Consider the following 19,898-nt stretch of genomic DNA (forward strand, 5'->3'; position numbering starts at 1 on the left):
TTTTGTTCTGCTGGGAATGATGGATAGCTATCCTACATTTGATGCTGTAAATTGTTTACCATTAATCACAAAGTGTGTTGTGTCAGTGTTGAAATCCAATCAGCACTGCACTTGATTGATTTTATTTACCAGATGTCACTATAGCAACAGCATTCTACATTATGAATATGTAACACTCTGATGAGATGAGCATTTGATTTTTATAAACTGCTGAACTAGTACTTCCCAGTAAATGCTCTACTACTTCCTTTAGATATCCCATCTCTTATGGGCAGCATCTCCAGGAGTCCCATATTCTATGTACTACATACAGTCAAAATGTAAAGCACTTACCAATTCTTACATGTGGTGACTACATTAGTTCCCTTTTTTTTTTTCACCTGTTGATCCTGCCAGTAAGTCTTATTTTTCAACTTCTTTTAACAGACCAAGCTGTCCAGCAAAAGTGGAAGTTAGAGGGTCAAGGCAAACCATTTAATATGGACAAGGAAGGGATGCGTACAATGGTCAACCTTCATTCATGTATATAAAATCTTTATTCCAAAAAGGGAACAAAACTGTTACTGTAACTGCTTAAAAGTTGTTAGCTGCTCTTTCATATGGAGCAGAAGCGACAATCTCGCATAGTAGCACAGCGATATCATGAGTAGGGTAACAAACCAGGACGACTGTTGGCGCGTTCATTACAGCAGAAAAAAGCCGCTTCCTTCATAGATAAAATTAAGACCTCGTCTGTTACCCTAGTACATGAAACACCAGGTATAGCCAAAGAATTCCGAGTGTTTTATCAATGCCTATATTATGTGTAACACACTGTGGCGGATCAAGACACTAGGACAGCCCTTATCCATGACTACTTAGCACAAGCCAACTTACCCAAACTCCCACCCGACACCCTAGCTACCCTGGAGGGGGAGTTCACCACCTAGGAGCTGCACATTACAGTGAAGGCTATGGCCAATGGCAAGGCACCTGGGCCAGGTGGCTTCACAGTAACATATTACTGATCCTTTGCAGATATCCTACTGCCCCGCCTTGCCTCCTATGCAAATGCGATCTCTGTGGGGGAGATCCTCTGACCCGAAACCCTCCATGCACACATTACTGTGATCCCCAAACCTGGCAAGGAGCCTAGTAACTGTGGGAGTTTTTCACCCCATTTCCTTATTGAATATTGATGCCAAGTTATATGCCACGGTCATTGCGAATAGACTCCTCCCCTTAATCCCACACTGGGTCTCCAGAGAACAAACGAGGTTTATCCCTGGCAGAGAGGCACATGATAGCTCCCTCCATACCTCATCCCTAATGGCCTATGCGTGAGGATCCTCCCAGCCCACCCTTCTGTTAACAACAGACGCGGAAAAGGCGTTCAATAGGGTGGACTGGGAATATCTCATGGCAACACTATCTCACTTAGGAATTGGTCCCTCCCTCCTATCCCACATATCCACTTTATAGAACTTCCCCACGACCCAACTACATATAAATGGCACTTTAAGTGACCCCTTTAGATTCTTTAATGGCACCCATCAAGGCTGCCCCCTCTCGCCCATTTTATTTGCCTTGTCATTAGAGCCTTTCCTATCAACGGTCAGACATAATCCCTGTATTCATGGGGTTACCATAGGAGGTTTAGAACACAAGTATACTAGATATGCAGATGACATTTGGTTTTATATACAGCAACCCCTGATTTCCCTTCCTAACCTCATGTAAGCATTCTCAAAGTTTAGCGCCATCTCCAATTTTAAAATTAATATGACCAAATTGGAAATCTTTAATGTCTTGGTAGCAGGCGAGATTGCAGCTCATCTAAAAGTCCTTTCCCTTTAGTTGGCAAAAAAGTAAGATGAAATACCTAGGTATACACCTCACCCCTAACCCGGCATCCTTATTTCACACTAACTTTCTGCCCCTGCTCAATGCAATCAGATCGGATCTGCAAAATTGGTCTCAAATGTCTCAAATCCAAAACGGCAGAAGTAAATTATAAACTGCTGACGAGATGGCATTATACCCCAGTGGTGCTCCACAAGACATTGTCACAAATATCACCTTTATGTTGGTGGGGATGTGGCGAACGAGCTACACATGCACACATTTGGTGGTATTGTCCACTTATCCACCCATACTGGTTGTCTATTTTGCATTGGGCAAAAGAGATTCAAGGTTCTGAGATCCCCAATGACCCATGGGTTGTACTACTCCATTGTACAGGCTCACCAGTAGGAGCATATAAGAAATCTATAACACCACACTTGCTTAATGCAGCAAAAGCACTCATCCCTCAATATTGGAAACAACCGACCATACCCTCATTACGCCAATGGCTAATGGAAGTTGATCACACATATTACATGGAAGATCTCACTTACTCCCTCAGGATTAAGTCTGATTTGGTGAAGAAAATATGGTCCTGCTGGTTTGCCTTCATATATACATCTGCATATACGGATATTATGTCTAGAGGTCGACCGATATATCGGCCGATATTTGGCGTTTTTTACTTAATCGGCATCGGCCGATTGTGCTGATAAAAAAGGCCGATTGTAACTTCAGCCGTGACTTGCAAATGACTTCTGTAATAGAAGTCAATGCACGTTGCCGGAAAGTTATCTTCTCTCCTCCTCTGGGCAGCCTGCCAAGTCTGATAAGAAGATACATTTGTATCTCTTCAAGTTCTTTTTTATCAATAGACTGAACTCCGTGTAGGAATTCTCAGTTTAACCATTTAAAGACTAAAATCTTTTCTGACACTTGTTGCTTACAGGTAAAAATCCAGTATTTTCTGCTAGAAAATCACTTAGAACCCCCAAACATTATATATATTTTTTTAGCAGAGACCCTAGGGAATAAAATAGCGGTTGTTGCAATATTTTATGTCACGCGGTATTTGCGCGGCGGTCTTTCAAACGCAATTTTTAAAAAAAAAAATACAGTAATGAATTAAAAAAAAACCTAAGCAGTAAAGTTAGCCCATTTTTTTTTCGTCCAAAAGTTTTGATTACCTGTTTTTGTGTATTTAATATTTAAGATAGTTTTTTTTTTTTTTTCTAAATTATACATACAAGTGAACTGATTGGAGGTTTGTTTTGTTTAATGTTTAAATGTAAAAAATTTTCTGTATCACTTATCACTTAAGGTTGCTTTCACACTGGAGCGGGCATGCGTTGATGGTAAAACGCTGCTAGTTTTAGCGGCGCTTTACCGTCATTTTAGAGGCACTATTCGGCTGCTAGCGGGGCGCTTATAACCCAGCTAGCGGCCGAGGAAGGGGTTAAATGCGCCCCTGAAGCGCCGCTGCCAAAACGCTTTGCAGGCGCTTCGGCAGCGGTGCGCATTCATTTCAATGGGCAGGAGTGGTGGTATACACCGCTCCAAAGATGCCGTTTGCAGGACTTTTTTTTACATCCTGCCAGCGCATCTCCTCAGTGTGAAAGCACTCAGGATATCACACTGAGACTGCAGGGGAGCCATTTTACAGGCACTTTACAGGCGCTCTTTTTAGCCCAAAAGCGCCTGAAAAACGCCCCAATGTGAAAGGGGTCTAACTGTTAGATTTTATGAGATGAAGGGAAAAAAAAAAAAAAAAAAAAAAAAAAAAAATCGGCCAAATATATCGGCCCAAAAAAAAAAAAAAAATCGGCATCACATATCAGAATCGGCCACCGCAATTTCTAAATATCGGCATCGGCCAGAGAAAAACCCATATCGGTCGACCTCTAATTATGTCTCAAAATAAGTAAATGATGTGATATATGTTGACTATACTATTTCAGAGGGACTAGACCGAGGCAGACACCCCCGCCCTCCCCCCCCCCCCCCCCCCCCCCCGTCCCTAATCTCTCTCCCCCCTTTTCTTCTGTCTAACTTCTTTTCCTCCTACTTTTAATTTTGTGGATTTTTGGAATGTTCTATGTTTGATTGAGGGCCCTCACAGAGAATTTAATGGTGTTTATGTCCTAAGCCAGCTGACAACCTCAGTATTTTGGACAATCGGGTTAGCCTGCGACAACATTGATACCGGTCATATATAGAGCTTCTGTTTCCATGATATTGGATATGTACAATAGTCAACTATCTTCTGCTATGTAATTTTAAGGCTCATTAGTATCTTTGCTCATCCCCCCCTCCTTTTTTCTTTATGTGTGTTTCTTCCATATATGCTCTGTATACTGTGTTTTTTTTTTTTTTTTTTTCAATAAAAACTAAATTAAACAAAAAAAAAAAAGTTGTTAGCTGGAGTTCATCTTTAATTTGTTAGGTTCATTTAAATTTGCTAGACCATCTAACGTTCTATGCTCTTTCAAAATTGATAATGCTGCTCAGCAAGGGTGGCTCCTTTGTTCCTCCATCGAGAGTGGAGACATCCTAAGGCTGGCCATACACTATACAATTTTCTGATTCAATTTCCTTTAGATTTACCTTCAACTATGTAGTGCAAGGGCCTGTCTGATTGCATACAAATTGAAAGGGTTTAGGTTTGACCTCATATTATATGGTTTTGGTAAATCTAAAGGAAAGTTGAACAGGAAAATTGTATAGTGTATGGCCAGCTTAAGGCAGGTAGTGCGTTACTAGCCAGAACATCATGTGAAAATAAAGCCTAAAAAGAAAACAAATGCAGCCACCACATTTAGGATTCAATGTATTAAATTGTAATACTCTTTGCAAATTTCTCATAATGAAGGCAGCTAATATTAGAACAATGTGTGTTTTGTATAAACAATTGATAAAGAAAACCTTGTTGAGGCCGCCGATGCACAGCAACAGCACCTTCTGAAAGAAATCTAAATAATTTTTCAGCTAAAATAAACTTACTATGAAGAGCACTCTTTAGACTTTAGCATTCTACTGCCCCCCTTAAAATATGAGGCCCCAGGCAGCTCCCTATTCTGCTATTATTATCTGCTACTTTGTCTAACCCTTACCTACTATTATTAATGCTAAAAGAGAAGATATGGCTAAAGCGGTATATTACCTAAAATTTAATATATTGCAGCTTACTAATCACTAGATGTGGTGGCTGCATTAGTTATCATTTTTAGGCTTTCTTCCCTCCCTCAGGTTTTCACCCGATGATCTGGTCAGTAACATACCACCTGTATTAGAGGGCACCCACTCTGGATGAAAGAGCAACAAAGACATTGTTGGACAGCAGCCCTGTTAATCTTGGGGGGGGGGGGGGGGGGGTTAGTATTACATGTACTAACAGATTTAAAGGAGAAGTACAGTCATAGCTCGTTTGGCTGTTCTGCTCTTGTGGATCACAGGAGTGCAGTTTGTTCTGCACTCCTGTGACCCATTTTCAGCAGCCGGTCCAGGCCGGGGCAAAATCACAACAATAAAGTCGGGATCCACCCAAAACCCTGGACTGGCACCTGGCTCAGCCTCCAGCGAGACGCTAAGAGCCTTTTGCCAGCTGCTCCCACCCCCTCCACAGCCCAGAGCTGACAGTCACCTGCTCTCTGCTCACAGAGTTCTGAAAGCAGAGCAATCAGCGGTGTTTAATTGCTCAGTTCTCAGTATTAGAGCCGGCAGGGCACCGATGCTGCATCCACCTAGGCAAGTATGATTTTGGAAAAAAAAAAAACACGTCTCTTTTAAATACACTAAAAAATTTAAGCCAATCTCCAGCTAAAACTTTTTAAGTACAGTAGTACCTTGGATTACAAGCATAATTTGTTCCAGAAGCATGCTTGTAATCCAAAGCACTCATATATCAAAGCGAGTTTCCCCATAGGAAATCAATGGAAACTCAGATAATGCGTTTCAGTGCCACTGCTGGTGTATGCAGTACCAAACTTGGCCAGAGACGCGTGGGGCGCAGGAGACACTCGAAAACACTCGGAGGCAATTGGAGACACTCAGGAATGGAGTGTCTCCGAGCGTCACCGGTGCCCCAGCACCTCTGGCCATATGCAGTACTGCATGCCCCAAAGGCTTGAATCCTTCTCGTCTTGCGAGACAACGCAAAAATAGCTTGTATTGCGAAACTCGTAAACCGCATTACTTGCAATCGGAGGTATTACTGTAGTCAGACCCCTTTCACACTGGAGGCTTTTTTCAGGCGCTTTAGCGCTAAAAACAGCACCTATAAAAAGCCTCAGCTGCAATACCAGTGTGAAAGCCAGAGTGCTTTCACGCTGGGGCGCTGCCCTAGCAGGACATCAAAAAAAGTCCTGCGAGCAGCTTCTTTGCAGGGCTGTAGGAGAAGTGAATACACTGCTCCTAAAGCGCGCCTGCTCATTGAAATCAATGGGCAGCGGTGCTTTGCAGGCGGTTTTAACCCTTTTTTGGCTGCTAGCGGGGGTTAAAAGCGCCCTGCTAGTGGCGGTGAAGCGCTGCAAAAAAGACGGTAAAGCACCGCTAAAAATAGCCCGGGCGCTGGCAGTGTGAAAGTGCCCTTACAGCAACAATGTTTTTTTTCCATTTGGGATAAAGGTTTTACATAAACAAATGAAAGCTGGTCATTGTAAGCACTGATCTCAGGTGTTAAATGGTTCATCTCAACCCTCTAACTGCTATATCTGCAGGACAGTTTGTTCTGTTGAAAAACAACAGACTTACTTGCAGGACCAACAGGTGAAATAAAAGAAAGAATGAAAACCTAAAAAAGAAAACAAATGCAGCCATCATATCTAAGAATTGGTAAGCTGCAATATAATAAATATCTGCTTTTGGGTTTAATACTGCTTTAAGGTGGCTATACACTTAGAAGTGTAGTCAGGCATTTATGCACAATCTCTTGTCCTGAATCATCTATCTCTGCAAGTATTTCCATAGATAAATGTGAAATTAGACTTTTGCTACAAATCCTTCTTATGACACCCACATACCATCAATCAACATCAAAAAAAAAAAGAAAAAAAAGACTTTTAGTGTTTAAGAAATAGCAAGAAGGAACTACCTAAATTCCATGGTATCCTAGTGTACTTACTACATGTCCAATTATTGAAAGAATATACATTGCTACATCCCATTTAGATGGTTTCTTTTTCTTGATTTTAAATGTATATTCTGTATTTAGATATGTGATATACTCTAGGCTAGGTTCACTCTTCTACTCTTCTTCAAGCGTTTTTGGAACTTTTATTTGAACGATTTCAGGCTTGAGCATTCAAGTGGCAAGCTGCTCAGATGTGAACAGGCACCATAATATACAATGGGAATCCTCATGTTGAGTATTAAAGCTCTTCTAGAAAAGTGCATCAAATCACACAGGTTTGGACCAGGGCTAAATATCAACAAAGGCTACGTGTTCTTTTCTTTTCTATTCAGAGTGGAGAAGGTTGGGGAAGATATACTCTCCTGCTTATTTAAAGAAGGAACAATAGTGCCTATGTGTCGTTTTCAGACCTGGCCAATCAAGTTTCCTGCAAGGGCAGTTGGCTACCAGGCATCTGTTATTCCCAGTGACACAAGATTGTTGCCCATTCTGTGAATCTATTGGTTTCTAGTATTTGTTCACTCTACTTAGGGAAGTGGTTGCCACCATCCCTATTAGCATAGTTTGGTTTGTAAAACCATCCTATGGGATTTTGACGGCAACCCAAAAAAACATTTTTTTTAAATACTGTTTATATAAAAAAAAACTTTTATTACAAAATCTCTAAAATTACAAAGCTTTATTAAAAATCACACAGGGCCATATTCTGGCCAGAAATCCAATATACACATCAATACATATGAGGTTGATACTTTGCAATGTTACGTATCTCTTTGTAGAGTTTGATATTCAGCAGATAATTTGCTTGGGTATCGTGCATCCAACGTGTTTCTAAAATGTATTACTCAAAGTGGTGTTCCGGCCGAAATTATATTTTTTAAATAAAAATACCCCTATAATACACAAGCTTAATGTATTCTAGTAAAGTTAGTCTGTAAACTAAGGTCTGTTTTGTTAGTTTATAGCAGTAGTTTGTTATTTTATAAACTTACAGCAGGCTGTGGCCATCTTAAGTGTGGGCATCGGAAGCCAGACTGTATTTCTTCCTGGATCTCATCCTTGCAGATCTTGCACATGCTCAGTGCAGCACAAGCAGTGTAATAGGTTTCAGGTCAGGTTTCCATAGCAATGGCAGTGTCAGAGGAAGTTGCCGCCCCTTCCCACAAGGCATTGCAAACAGGAAATGATGCGATGGGCCACGGCCAGGGAGGAGGAAGTGAAAAATGAATACAGCAGATATACAGTAGGTGCTGAGAAAAAAAATTAAAAATATCCGATTCGTTTACAGTGCACAGTTTAGTGAGGGATGCTGAAGAGTTGTAAAAGTGGGTGGAACTCCACTTTAATCTCTTCCTCAGATGCCTTTCTGAAATATCAAAAAAGGGCTTGCAATAATATATGTACAATATAATCAGAATGAATTCAAACAATTCCATCACAATATACTAACAAGTTTATGATATAATATATTTACTTCTCATAGTGTCTGCCTACATCACCCTCCACTTGCTTGTGAATAGGGGTGATTCCATGCAAGAATCATAAATCTCCCATATCAGGGAAAGGGGACTTGTCATAAACGAACCCTAAATAAAAAAATCTCTCCAAGAATAGATTCTATTAATGAAACAAAAAACAGCAGCACAAAAAAAAAAAAAAATACAAAAAGGGGGATAGAGTGGCCATAATGGACACAACCATGTGAGATGTGCTAAGGACAGACATATACAGCCTTGGCTGGAGTGAACAATGGGCTTTGTCTCAGTACTTGCATAATTATATTATATTTTTTATATATATATATATATATATATATATATATACACACGTTCACGCAAAACGGTACTTTTTTGGTTCAATAAACTTCAATAGAGAAGCTGCAGAAAAGCATGTAATGCGTTTTTGCAGCAATATGTGTTTTTTAATTTGCCCAACAACAAATTGGCCAAAAAAAATGCAAAAACGCAAATTGCAGCAAAATCACGTGCACAAAAATAAAAACGCACAGCAAAAAGCACTGCAGAAACAGATCAAAAGCAAACTGCATAGGTGTGTACCGAGCCTTATGCTGGCCACACGGATCAATTTTCAGACAAGAATATTCAGATGAAAAATCTTTGTACATTCACTGAATGAAAGAACGAAAGTTCTTAAAATGACATTTTTTTTTTTAAGGAAGACATTGTTTTTGTTTTTAATTAAAAAAAACTTGATCACTGAGTCTGATGATATTTACCAGATTCACCCTTTAATAGTATATACAGTATATCTCCTCTAATAGTATATACAGTATATCTCCTCATAGTATATACAGTATATCCCTTCTGTCTGTTATTCTCAGAGTGGATTCGATATTTCGTTCCCTAACCATATAGTTGGTTATTTATATTTACCACTACATATAGAGAGATTTAAGAACAAATTACCTTTTTTTTAAAAACTTTACACAACTAAATAATAATAACGAAATTATACACCATACTTTTTTTAAGGTTATTAACCGAATAATTGATTAGTCGAAACAATAATCGGCCAACTAATCGATTATGAAAATAATCGTTAGTTGCAGCCCTAATATATATATCTATATCTCACACACACACACACACACACACACACACACACACACACACACTTTGGTGTTTTTCCTTTTTTTTTCCTTTGCGATTCTGTTTTTTGTATTATCAATAGAATCTATTCTTTGAGAGATTTTTTTTTTTTATTATTATTTAAAGGTTGATTTATGATAAGTTCCTTTCCCTGATATGGGAGATTTATTATCCTTGCATGGAATTACCCCTGTTCACAAGCAAGTGGAGGTTGATACAGGCAGACACTATGAGAAGTGGTAATATATCTAATATAAACTTGTAAGTATGTTGTGATGGATGATTGCAGCCCTTTTTTTTGATATTTCAGAAAGGCTTCTGATTATCCCTGAGGAAGAGATCAATTAATAAATCTAGAAACATGTTGGATGCACGATGCCCAAGCAAATTATCTGCTGAATATCAAACTCTACAAAGATATACGTAACATTGCAAAGCATCAACCTCATATGTAATGATGTGTATATTGGATTTCTGGCCAGAATATAGCCCTGTGTGATTTTTTTTTTTTTTTTTGTAACATTAGAGATTTTGTTATAAAAGTTTTTTATATAAAACAGTAGTTCAAAAAAAGTTTTTTTGGGTTGCCGTTAAAATCCCATAAAAGGGTTTTACAAATCATGTTATCTAAAATCTACGGCCAGCCTGCAGAAAGCAGACCAAAGATATTCCTCTAGTAAGCTCAGGGATGGACAGTGCCGCAGTTACCATTGCACATTAATATTTATTACGCTGTCATTGTTTTGCATAAAAGGGCTCATGAATAAAAACTGAAAATTATTGCAAAACAGAATGTGTCCTAAACTGTATACAGGGTTTTAAAACCCTAAAAAAGATAGTCAAAGCATTAAAAAAAAAAAAAAAATAAACAAAAAGCACCTGTTACAAAAACACATATACAAACCACTAGTCTATTTTACAAATACTGTGTAGCTCAGTTTACTGATAGTCTCCAAACCCACATTCACACACTATGCAGCAAATTTTATTTTTGCATTATCCCGATTCATGCATTGAGCAGCCCATTCGCTACATGCGACAAGCGTGACAAAGAAGCTCATTCACTTGTTTGAGCTTCTTGCTTTTTTTTTAACCATGAGTTTTGCCCACAGTTGCCCAAACGTTTTTCGCATGCAAAAGCGCATTTTACTTGCTAAGTTTGGGATGTTATTAACAATGAATTGCACCGCAAGCATGATGCTGTTTTTTGTATTCACTTACTTAAGACAAGTATACACTATAGAGGGCTAGGCTTCGTTCAGATTTCATGTTTGAGGTTTACAACCACTTTAAGCCTCTTGCACATTGGGTGTTTAGCCTTGATGCATGATGCCTGAAATGCAAGCAGTATGAGTTTGGGCATTCTTTCCTGGACACATACTGCCCTACATAGACGTACCTTTGAGTGCGTCACCCAGCCCGACCCAGCTGCAGCAGTTGTCAGCCTGTCATAGAGTTTGACAGGCTAAAGGCAGCGGAGCTAACGGAGAGCCCGTGACCTCCACCCACAACTGAACCCCGTAATCTCATGCACCCAGCTAAATGGCCAGTGTGCATGAGGCCTTAGCTCCAGGAAAGAAGGTAACTATAACTGATTACAATAAGGGCCTGTTCACACCACATGCAGTCTAGTGCGTTTTTTTCCCAGCATCAAAAATGCATGGAAAGTAGGTTATATGGTTTTCAGTGGCATAGTTCCCACCAGTGCTTGCAGTTCCAGTGCGTTCCAGGAATGCATTGGAACACATCAAGAATGCATTAAAAATGCACTGAACCCTAGTATAGTGAAAAAAAATACAGGGGGAAAAAAAAATTAATAAAAAAGCACCTGGAATGCACCCGGAACCACATCAAAAACGCACCAAGACCACACTGGAACGCCTTAAAAACGCACATGCAGAAACGCATCCGGAACGGATCTGTAGTGCTTTTTGTGGTGTGAACCAGCCCTCAAGGTTAAAAAAAAAAAAGAAAAAAAATGCACTGGACTGCATCAAAAACGCACCAAAAATGCATAAAAATGCACCAAAAACGAGTCAAAAATGTCCATTGCAGAAAAGCATCTGGAACGCATCCGGACTGCGTTTCTATGGTGTGAACTGGAGGGGTGGTGATAGGTTGGTCTAGAGAGCAGCATTAACCCACATCCCCAATAGTCTATACATAGGGAAATTTGTTCCTCTTATGGGACTTTAAAGGGAAAAAGCTACTCTGTGGTAATCATGAATATAGGGTTTTATTAGCAAAGGGTGTAGATGTACACACATCTACAATGCAAATAGAAAGTACAAAAGAAAAATACAGGATGCATGAAACAGTGGGTATGCAATACAGTACATAAGCAGGTCCTGTCCTCCGATCCATTGGCTTCTGACCACCGGCATCATATCCTTCCCAGGGCTCTGACAGGTTGTGTACCCCAGGCCATACCGGACTCCTGTGAAGGCTCCAGCACGGTGGCGTTTACAGCGCCTCTCGTTTACACCTTTGTGGTGCAAGGCAGCTCAGCACATTCTCTCCCCCCAACCAATACATCGCAGCAGGCTGTATACACCAGGTCTCACCATACCCCTGTGTGGGATCTGGGATTGCAGCGCCCATACGGCCCTTCCAGCGACACCGTAATTTCACAAGGCAGGACACTCCTGTCCTCAGGTGGGACACCCCAGCAGGGACTGGCACCCTGCTCTCTGGACAAATACCACACTTATAGGTGTCCCTGCGCCCTCTGTTGTGGAATCTCCCCTGTGGGACTATATGCCTGGCACGCGTGGCCCACTCACTCTGGATCAGGCGTTGGCACGGAACAGTGGAAATCTGCTCCCTATAGGTTTTTAAAGTGGATGCAGTAACATAGGATGTTCCTAAGCAATACTATATGACATGTTTTTGTCGTGCTGGTCTCAATCATACACCCCTGAAGAAGAGCAACACTTGAAACGCTTTGGGTACTCCCCGTATCTGTGTTCCATATGCAATGGAGTCAATGATTGTAACCTTATGTACTGTATTGCATACCCACTGTGTCACGCATCCTGTATTTTTCTTTTGTCCTTACTATTTGCATTGTAGATATGTGTACATCTACACCCTTTGCTAATAAAACCTTTTATTCATGATTACCGCAATGTAGCTTTTTCCCTTTAAAGTCCTATGGTGTGAACTGGCTCTTAGGGATTTCAGCAGTTCATCTTTCAAGTGGTCTTGCACATGTGCATCAAAAACGCAACATTTTTGGGCAATCAGGTGATTTTTTTTTTACTGGTCTGTATACATCCCATTTCAAATGAACCTGTATACACAAGGTGTGTAAATGTCAATAAACTAGCATTGCATTTAGATCAGTAGCAAAACACCACAAAAGTCTGCTATACTGGTCAGTATTTTATGCGTGTACAACGTAAATCCTACCCCCCTTCAATTTTGGAAGCTAAAAGAATCATTCTGGAACAATAATGCACATAAAGGTGTACAAATGTTTACACTTCTATATGTGACCACTATACAGACCATACTCACATTTTTACACAGGAACTTTCTGCCATGAAGATCAGTACCCTTCGCAAAGACCTTAATATATTGTTCTGCTTTGTAGACTACTTTGTGTTTTCACTTATAAAAACATACAGATACACTAGTGCCATAGATAAAAAATACAATTTGTTAAAGTGTCATTGCAATTTATAAATACAGTATCACCTGCAGTGACTGCAAACACTGGGTAATAACTTTCCTATCCTTCTCTATCTCCCCCATGAGCACATTCATTCCAGACAACCTTGTGAAACAATGGCAGCTCCAAGTCACACACAAGGAAGGTCTCTACAGCAACCTGTGTGTCAGCCTGGCTTAACTCATTCACTGCTTTACACTGTACAGTTTTATGTCACCAAGTGTGACTTCCTAGTGTAACAAAGCATCCCGATGAACAACAAACAATGGGCGCAGTGTACAAATGCCTTCAGATAAAGTCCTGATGGGTTGCATTCACTAAGATCACAAAATGTAGATACTATTAGCATAATCATGCAAACTAAGCATAGGACATTTAAAAGATGTCATCTGGAATTAAAACAATATGTGCACTGTGTAGCCTGCTTTGACTACCTGTGACCCCAGAGAGCCCTAATGCAGTAAGGCAACACAAAATATAATTAACTTGCAATATGCTATACTAGGGACCAATATATACAGTGTATAAATATTTAACATAAGATGCTATGGGGGTGCGACGTATTGTGACAACTTCTATGCTCAAACCTTTGCATACTGTAGTACGCTCTAAAACATTTCTTGCAAATAACACAATAAAAAATGAATTCTTGGTTCTCCTTCATTGAAATACTTGTTTAAACTAGCCAGCGGTGCCAAAGTGATCCCTCTCTTATTATCCCTACTCTTCCATATGTACATATTGTTAGTAAATCGGAGCTCCAGCTTTAAGAACAAGATATTCCTCAATAACCACGTAGGATATAAAACCACCAAATGCCTTTGCAAACCCCGATATAGCCTTGTATAGGTAGCAGTGACATCATCACTGTGCTCCACATAGCCTGTGCACGCAGCAGTTTTGTGGGAGGGACCCATCAGGCTCCACCCACTATAGGCTGCCTGTGTTCTGTCAAAATAGCCAACTCGTCCAATCATGTCCAATCTCCAATCATGTAACTTCCGGTTACTCTCCAGTATCAGTAATTGCAGATTACAACAAGTTTGCTGTTTTGACACAACACCTGCAGCTTATACACTATGGTATACAATATTATGAGCGGACATTGTTAGTCCGCCCGCTACTAACCAACAACATGGCCGCCTCCAAGGCGACGACAACTTTTTCTTCCTTAGCTGCTGTTCTGTCAAAACAGACAACTTGTCATATACCGTAGTTTATAAGCTGCCGGTGTTGTTAGAAACAGCAAACAAGTCCAAATCCCCAATTACAACTGCTGAAGAGTAACCAGAAGTGACGTAACTGGAGATTTCGACGAGTTCGCTATTTTGACAGAACACCTGCAGAAAACTGCATTAGAGGAGAAGAGACAAAAGCAGTCACCCTGCAGAAGTAGCAGTGACCGGTCTTTGTTATAGGAGGCTCCCGCACAGAGGTAAAGTTTCACACTGGATTACTGCACAGATCTGGAAGAAATACACAAAACACACCAAGATTCAAGTAAGAATACACATGACAAATGTATTGAGACATAATTTATTATCCCAAAGTTCAGCTTTAACCTCTTTCTGCCTGCCTCCGCATCCCTTTAATTGGGCTTTCATGCCTGGGGGGGGGGGGGGGGAATTTACCTAAATCATGTGACCATTGTGATTGGCTGTCACATGATCAGGAGCCAGTCCCACTGGGTCCCATTCATTAATTAGTACAGTCTTTGACAACTCGGTCACCGTGCTGGGAACGTGCACTGAGCGCACTCTCAGCACAGAAACCTATGCTGCCCATAGACGCATATGTGTGGCATGTGGATGTTAAACCTCACCCTCTTTGCAGCCACACATATGTGTTACATGGGCATCAACAGGTTAAAAGATGAACTCTAGGGAAAAATCAAAAACTACCCTTGCAGTGGGGCTCTACCCGAGCCGCAAGGGTTAAAAAGGAAGTAAACCCTGATGGGTTTTACTTCCTCTTTTGTTCCCTGCAAAGTAAAAGCATAATGGGCTAGTATTCATCACATACTAGCCCATTATGTGCCACTTACCTGCGTAGGTCACAGCACGCTGCTGAAGAAAGGGCATGATCGTGCCCTTTCTTCAGTGCACATGCATCGTTGACGTCGGCGCAAGCGTATATGCAAACTATCTCCTAAACCGTGCAGGTTTAGGAGTTATTTCCAGTACCTACAGGTAAGCCTTATTATAGGTTTACCTGTAGGTAAAAGTGGTATGCAACAACCACTTCAAAAATGTTTTTTGTTTCCTAGGGAAACATTTTAAAGTGGTTGTAAAGGCAGAAGGTTTTTTTATCTTAATGCATTAAGATAAAAAAAACCCTCTGTGTGCAGCAGCCCCCATCAGCTCCCCTAAAACTTACCTGAGCCCCATCTAGATCCAGTGATGTTGCAGGAGTATCTCGGCTGCCCAGGACTCCCCCCCTCATTGGCTGAGACAGCAGCGTGGCGTCATTGGCTCCTGCTGCTTTCAAACAAAGTCAGCCAGCTAATGAGGAGAGAAAGGGGGCAGGGCCACAGCTTGTGTTTGAATGGACACGGGGAGCTGTGGTTCAGCTTGGGTGCCCCCATAGCAAGCTGCTTGCTGTGGGGACACCCAACAGGAGGGAGGAGCCAGGAGTGCCAAAGAGGGACCCGAGAAGAGGAGGATCTGGGCTGCTCTGTGCAAAACCACTACACAGGGCAGGTAAGTATAAAATGTTTATTATTTTTAACTAAAAAAAAAAAAAAAAAAAAAAAAAAAAAAGGAGACTTTAGTATCAATTTAAGTGATTGTTTTTTTTTTTTTTTTTTAATAAAAAGGTTTACAAACAAAAAAAAACAAAAAAAAAAACAAAGTAGTTATACTTTTCTGCCTTGTGCAATAGTATTCTCCCTCTTTTGTGGTCCTCAGAGCTCCCTCTTTTGTGGTGCTAGAGCTCTCCTGTTCTCCTCTTCTGTGTGTGCCACCATAGCAAGCTGTTTTTTAATAGGGACACACATGCGGGTGCACTTCCAAGGTGGGCTGTGTGCATACATAGACATACACAGTACAGCTCAGCCACACATCCCACTACCTCCTCTCAGGACTTAATTGAGAGCAACAGCAGCCAATGGCTCCCACTGCTACCCAGTGAGAGCAGGGTGAGTGCAGAGAAGAACTTCAGATGGGAGCAGCACACAATCAATACACGACACAGGTAAGTGTTAGGGAGGGAGGTCAGGGGAACAGGCAGTGAAAGGTTATTTTCTATGTCTATTAAAAGTCAGCAGCCGGCATCTCAGCTGTGGGTACCCGGCTGTGACAGCTTGCGGCTTGAATAGTCCAGCAGTCATCTGGGACCTGTGCTGTATCCCAGATGACTGCAGGGGGGGAGGAGAACTTCCGCTTTGATCGACTAGGCGGTCCAAGCAGTAGTGGGAGCAGGAACCTGTCATAAATAGGTCCCCGCTCCCCCCACAAAAAAAAATACATGTCAAAAGTTGCGGGGGGGGGGGGGGGGTTGGGGTTTAAAGCAGAACTTCCCCTTTTGGGTGGGGCTCTGCTTTAATGCAGAGAATTCATTACGGTAGCAGTTTTACTTACCTTTTCTCTCACTTTCTTGGCAGCCGGGACCAAACTCTACCCTCTTACAATCTGGGTTGTGGCCAGGCTGTCTGTGTCCTCATTTACAATTCAGGACTGCTGGTCCTGCATTGTATGTGTGACTGTGAGATGAAGTGCCACAGAGAAGGTAAGTAATACTGCTTTTCAATGTTCGCATTGACCAAAAGGAGCATTTCATTTTTGTAGTGCAGGGGAGCCCCACTACAAAAGGTAAAAGATACATATCCCCGGTACATAACAGACTTATGTGGGGTAAACTAACAGAGAAGAGCAACAGATTAACATTTAACATGTATGGAAATATTTGCAAAACAAGCATTTCTTTGTTTGTTTGTTTTTTAACACAATAATTACCAACAGTCCAGGGTGTATAGCCAGGCACAGAGGGTGAACTGACAATACTGCTTATGGGTCCTTCATAAGACATCACCATTCCTATTTACCCAGCCATGCTGAATAAGATCAGCAGTCAGAAATCCTTATCTCTGTATGTGTTGCAGGTCAGTGACACAAACTACAGATGGTCAGCATAACAGCCAGGCAAATAGTATTTTCATGAGGAGAGCTCAACAATGGAAGCCTCCACATCTCTCGTGGGTTTCTTTATTTATTGGAGTTCTCCAATAAATGGAATTTATATCTCTTAAATAAGCAAAACTAAATATTATACATTGCCAATGCAAAGGATATTGTGTCACCATGCAACCATCAAAACCCCAGACATTGTTACTTCTCTAAATAAATAAAAGCAGGATGTTGCAACTTGCAGCAGAAAGTTTTTCTCGCTACCCTGAGAACTGTGATGATCCAAAGCCTTCAGATTTCACTAACCCAAGTCATTGTGAATTTCTCCCCTGCAACCAAATCCATCAGTCCACCCCCCCCCCCAATGGCAAGTGCCGCCAGCCTAGCCAATCCGTGGATGCAGCTGGCCCTCATGTCTTCCCTTACACACATATATAATTGACTCCATGATGACATATTCATCTAACACAGAGCTGCTGGTGCAGATCACATCATGGTGAGCCTTATCAGTCCATGGTGAAAGGCAGGTTCATACCTATGTGGTGCAACAGCCCAGACACGGGCCAGGTGGAAGGACAAAGGATCAGGTGTAGTCACAGATCCATTCACAAAATCCTCCACTCCATCTCCTCCAGCCATGCATGCATATTCTATTAACCCCTTCACTGCACTGCAGCCCCCTGACAACATACAGTAATCAATGCACCATCCATTCCTAGTCTTGTCACAGCTCCCCACAATGATCCATCCATCCCTACTCCTATCACTGATCAGATCCTGGGGACACTACCCCCACAATGATCCATCTATCCCTACTCCTATCACTGATCAGATCCTGGGGACACTACCCCCACAATGATCTATCCATCCCTACTCCTATCACTAATCAGATCCTGGGGACACAGCTCCCCACAATGATCCATCCATCCCCAGTCCTATCACTGATCAGATCCTGGGGACACTACCCCCACAATAATCCATCCATCCCTACTCCTATCACTGATCAGATCCTGGGGACACTACCCCCACAATGATCTATCCATCCCTACTCCTATCACTAATCAGATCCTGGGGACACAGCTCCCCACAATGATCCATCCATCCCCAGTCCTATCACTGATCAGATCCTGGGGACACAGCTCCCCACAATAATCCATCCATCCCTACTCCTATCACTGATTAGATCCTGGGGACACAGCTCCCCAAAATAATCCATCCATCCCTACTCCTATCACTTTTCAGATCCTGGGGACACAGCTCCCCACAATAATCCATCCATCCCCAGTCCTATCACTGATCAGATCCTGGGGACACTATCCCCACAATGATCCATCCATCCCTACTCCTATCACTGATCAGATCCTGGGGACACTATCCCCACAATGATCCATCCATCCCTACTCCTATCACTAATCAGATCCTGGGGACACAGCTCCCCACAATAATCCATCCATCCCTACTCCTATCACTGATCAGATCCTGGGGACACAGCTCCCCACAATAATCCATCCATCCCCAGTCCTATCACTGATCAGATCCTGGGGACACAGCTCCCCACAACGACCCATCCCTACTGCTGTCACTGAGCAGATCCATGACAATGAATGTGACCACACAGATGATCAGTACATCCTTGCTGCAGAGCTCCAGCTGTGTCCATAATAACACACGTGTCCATACATGTATGGCTTGAAAAGGAGCCACCTGCCTAGTAGAAATGACTGCAGACAGAGAAGGTGTTCTCCCCAGAGGATGCTTCAATGTCACCATCGCCCCTTACCTTGCAGAGTGTGTGCTCTCCTCCTGTCGGTGCTCGCACTGTATGAGGCTCTCCAATGGTGTCTGCTCAGCCCTTCAATGGCTCATCTGCTCTCCATGACACAGACAAGGATCCGCTGCTGATCTTCAGTCAGAGATGCTCCCGCTTCTTGTTCCTGCAGCCAGGCGGAAGTGATCCTTCCAGCTCAGTGTGATGACAGAAAGGCTGCTGCCTCCGCTCACCTCCCTCCTTCCTTCTCTCAATGTCTCCTCACATCTATGGGCTTCCTCTTTACCAACTTCCATGTCTTTATTCTGTGGAACACTAAAATACATTTCCACATTAGTAGGGCTCTTACTGTAAGCCATCATATGACTGTATTATGCTTCCTTATTTTGTAACACCATCTGTTATAGAATATAGAATCTGCAGGGCGATAAAAGCCCAATGTATGTCTGATTGTTTCTGAGTCCAGTCCCCGGGTATAAAACATATTGGACTGTATACAGATAGAACCCAAAAGAATTACAATCAAATAAATAGTGGAGGTAAAATGGCCGCAGCCTTTCATTATTGGTATTCAAATTTATAAACATGTAACAATTCATACTTAAATAATTGATCTTTCAAATATATTGTTAACTCAACAGAACATCCCAGTAAGCAACCCAGACACCACGGCTCAGGCTGACATAAAAGTAGAACCTTTTTTTTTTTTTTTTTTAATTAACTGTCCCCTTTCTTCTCTTTTTTTTTTTTTAAGAATAAAGGGACCAGATGA

General features: G+C 41.7%; 1 protein-coding gene across 2 annotated transcripts in view; it reads right to left on the bottom strand.

The window, feature by feature from the left end:
- The window catches only part of PAK3 (p21 (RAC1) activated kinase 3), a 357,376-nt gene extending 337,853 nt beyond the window's left edge, over positions 1–19,523 (bottom strand). For both annotated transcript variants that reach the window (XM_073599359.1, XM_073599358.1), the window contains exon 1: positions 19,139–19,523. The gene's annotated coding sequence lies outside the window, so the exon portion shown is untranslated. The remainder of the gene's footprint in view (positions 1–19,138) is intronic.
- Between the last annotated feature and the right edge of the window lie 375 nt (positions 19,524–19,898).

This window comes from Aquarana catesbeiana, linkage group LG09, assembly GCF_042186555.1.
Source record: "Aquarana catesbeiana isolate 2022-GZ linkage group LG09, ASM4218655v1, whole genome shotgun sequence".
NCBI classification, from domain to species: Eukaryota; Metazoa; Chordata; class Amphibia; order Anura; family Ranidae; genus Aquarana; species Aquarana catesbeiana.